Raw genomic sequence first — 3,932 nt, forward strand, 5'->3', positions numbered from 1 at the left:
CCCGGATCGCGGGGGACCCCGCGGCCACGTGACAATAACAAGGCTCCTGCCCTGCGCGGGCGAGGGAGAAAGTGCAGCCGAGATTGTAGGAAACTCAGCTACATTTTCCAGCCTCCCCGGCCAGAAGTCTGCGCGGCGTCCTGGGAACGATCTATCAAACGGAGTGGAAGGGCGAGAGGGAGTGAGCAACCGCTAGGCTAGTTCTCAGAGCTGGAGGTATTCCGGGGAACCTTGGCGAGGAAAGTTAAATCAGCCCCACGACGGGGAACCTTCCAAGTTTAAAAAACTTATGTGTAGTATTATCTTCACCATCCACGGATGAAACAGTGGTTTCAGTGAAAATACAGCTCTTTTCACATTTATACCGTTGGGATGATTTTTTCCCCCCATTAATTGGCACCAAACATAAAAACAATAATGAAATGTAAAAGTCGTGATTTTGGAGACGGTATATAGAGTTACAAATAGCCGGCCTTGGCGCTCTGGATAGAGCTGGGGGGAAATGACCTTCCAATAAACCCGAGATGGCAATCATAGATTCCTGGCAATAGCTAGGCATAATAAAGATAATCACAGTCACATTTACTAGGACCTTGGAGGAAAAACTTAGTATGTGCACCTTGATCTACCCTGTCTTTGAGCGATGGCATATTTTGATTGAGAACGCAACCAGGCGAAAAGTACTTGCCCGCCTTCGGGGGCGGGTGAATGAAGGTAAGGATGGATTCAGGCTGCAGGACTTCCCAGGGAAGTCTGTGCTGACTTCTCTTGGAGGTGACTGGGGTCGCAGAATGGTGAAAATGCTGGAGATCTCAGAGATCATCCACTAACCGTTCCTTCGGAGGAGTCCGGGCAAAGTAATAGACCCAGAGACAGTAACTAAGTTATTTGTGGCAAAAACAAACAAAACCTGGACCCCTACTTTAAGCTTTCACTTGTACAGGCAGTTTATTGCGTGCTGTCTGCCTAGGCATGTGTGTCCTTGGGGTCGCTGAAGCTTCGCGTGTGAAGGCGTGGAGATAGCTTGTGAAATTGGGACTTTAACCCTGACTCTACTAGCCACTGGTTTCCACTGGAGCAAATCGCTGTGTAAGTGTTCACACTCATGAGGACAGAAAAAGATTCACTTTGAAGTTGATGCGCCCCATTTTAGATAAGATACCCTGTCTTCTTTCTAACCGCCATTAGCATCAACCCCACCATCTTTTTAAATGACTTACAAATAAAAATATTTCAAATTATGATGGTGTCTCCTTGTGAATGGACAGTCATGCTTTGGTTTTCCAGCTCTGTATCGCCCATGTATTTCATATAAGGAAAATCAGACTTAGTGCCTTGGAGATTTTAAAAAGAAGAAAGATGCCTTGCTGGGCATGGTGCTGCATGTCTGTAATCCCAGCACTCGGGAGGCTGAGGCAGGAGGATCGTTGAGAGTTCGAGACCAGCCTGAGCTACAAAGTGAGCTCAAGGCCAGCCTGAACTGCAGAGCGAGACCCTGTCTCAGAAATAGAAAAATATATATATATACACTCCATTATGTGTAGGTGAGGTCACATGAGCATGGTGACTTTCTCCTGAGACACCACCTACAGAGGTAAAGCAGAAATTGTCTACCATTTGGGGGATATTTGATTTATCTTTTTTTCTTTTTCTCACTCTACACTTTCCTTGTATTATTTCATCCTTTCCCATGAATCTAAATTTAGATTTATATTCTGATATTTATGGTATCCATATTTCTAATTCAGATCTTTCTCCTAAAGGAAACAGTACACCCACGCATACATTCAACCACCTATTGGTCATCTCGAGTGGGACGTTCAAAGGTGTCATGTCTAGAATTACGTACACATTTCACTTCCCCTGAAAATGACTTCTTTTTCTCCTGACTTCACCGCCCCCTAAGAACACCTCCCTTCGTGCAGATCACTGCCCTCAAACCTGAGGGTCACCTTTAACATTGCTTCACTCTCACCACCACCATGTCCAATCAATTAGCAAGGCCTGTTGAAGCTACGGCTCTGAGTGTATCTTGTGTGTACCTCCACGTATGTTGTGCAAATTCAGTCCCCCTGCAGCTCTCCCTTGGACTGCCGCCACAGCCCCCTCCCAGCTGGCATTCCAGTCCTTTCTCCACAATGCAGTCACGTGATATCCCTCAGGCTTCAATCTGAGCCTGTGACTCTACTCCCTAATTCTTTTCACCAGTTCCCATTGTCCTGGGAGTAAAGTTCAAATTCTTTAGAGTGACCTGTGCAGCTTTCTTTGCATTTTGATCTCCGCTTACCTCTTTAATTCGTTATATTTCAGCATCCCCCCCTTTTATTCCAGGAACAACTTGCAATTCTCTTTCCAGCTGTGCCTTTTGCCCTCTTTCACTTGCTGGTGGCTCTATACAAATCACTCTTTGTCCCTCTTCTCCTTGGTTGATTTGTGCTTCTATTTAGGTATCCTCCCTTTGGAGAAGACGTCCCTAAATCCTGCTTAACTGTCCTTCCAGAGCACTCCCAGGGCATCCAGGGTTGCCTCGATTCAGTTTGTAAATAACTAAGTTGGAAATACAATAAAATCTCTTTTGTCTAGCTCTGTTTATCAGCCCACTGGATTAGCTGTCACGTCTATCCTCTGTATAAGATCTACTGGCTAATGCTTATGACCAGCTGGAATCTGGAGGCTATCAGCCCCTCCCTAGTACACCCATTGCATGAGCTCCTGACCAATCAGGTGCTGATCCTTGGTAGTACCTGACTGGTTTATATCCATAGCTACACAAGTAATGTGTAAACCAAATAAATATGAACCCTGAGAACATGACTTCATTTCTATCATAATGAATTTGAAGCTTGGGAAATATCTTGTAGTTAAAGGTAATTATAAAACAATGCTGTCAAATTAGATGTGGGCAAGACAATTACAAAAGTGGGAAGAGTACATTTTGTGCTGCTATGACAGAATACCTGAGACTGGGCAACGTGTAATGAATAGAGATGTATTCCTTACAGTTCTGGAGGCTGGGAAGTCCACATCAGGTGAGAGCCATTTTGCTGTGTCATCCTATGATAAAATGCATTACATATTGGGAGGTGCAGGTTTCACTCCTTTTATCAGGAACTCATTTCTGCAATAATGGCATTAATCTATTCATGAAGGCAGAACCTTCATGACCTAACCACCTCCTAAAGTTCCTCTAGGTACATTAAGTTAGGAATCAAATGTCCAACACATGAATTTTGAGGGACACATTTCACCCATAGTGGGGGGATCGTAAATATCCAGGAGAAGTGTTCATACGCAAAAAATTTTTTCAAAAAGAAGTCTTCAGATACATTGCTTTTGCAAACATCTTGAACATCTGGTTCTATTTCAAATGAATCATAACTGGGAATCAATTAGCAGGAGATGCTGTATGTGTGTGACTTATGCTCATTCAGATCTGCACCTGGCCATTGACAGAGTAAAACACAATGACATGGAAAAAATGTAGTCCACATGAAATATGGCTGTTCTCCTTCTCAAAAGTAACTGTCTTGGTTAGTTTTCTCTCGTTGCTGAGACAAAATACCCAACACCCACAATTAAGGAAGGAAAGGTTTATTTAGCTCACAGTTCATGGGGGTTTCAATCCATACTCGGCTATCTCCAAAGCAAAGTGGCACATGGCAGAGGGCAACTGTTCATGGAAACAGAAGAGAGGCAAAAAGAGCAAAAGAGAGGAGGGGCCGCAGGCAGCCTCTTTCCCTCCCTTATGCTGTATGCAAACTATTCACCCCAGGGCAGGTGTAGCACTCACACCCATAATTCCAACACTGGACCATGAATCAATCACAAGCTTAGAAGCCTGCCCCATGACTGCATGAGGATTTGAGGGGACACCCAGACACAAACCATAATGTTAACCATGCTGCCGATAGATAGGGAAGCTATGCCACATG

The sequence above is a fragment of the Chinchilla lanigera genome, unplaced genomic scaffold (genome assembly GCF_000276665.1).
Source record: "Chinchilla lanigera isolate Chin_1 unplaced genomic scaffold, ChiLan1.0 scaffold00057, whole genome shotgun sequence".
In the NCBI taxonomy this organism is placed as follows: Eukaryota; Metazoa; Chordata; class Mammalia; order Rodentia; family Chinchillidae; genus Chinchilla; species Chinchilla lanigera.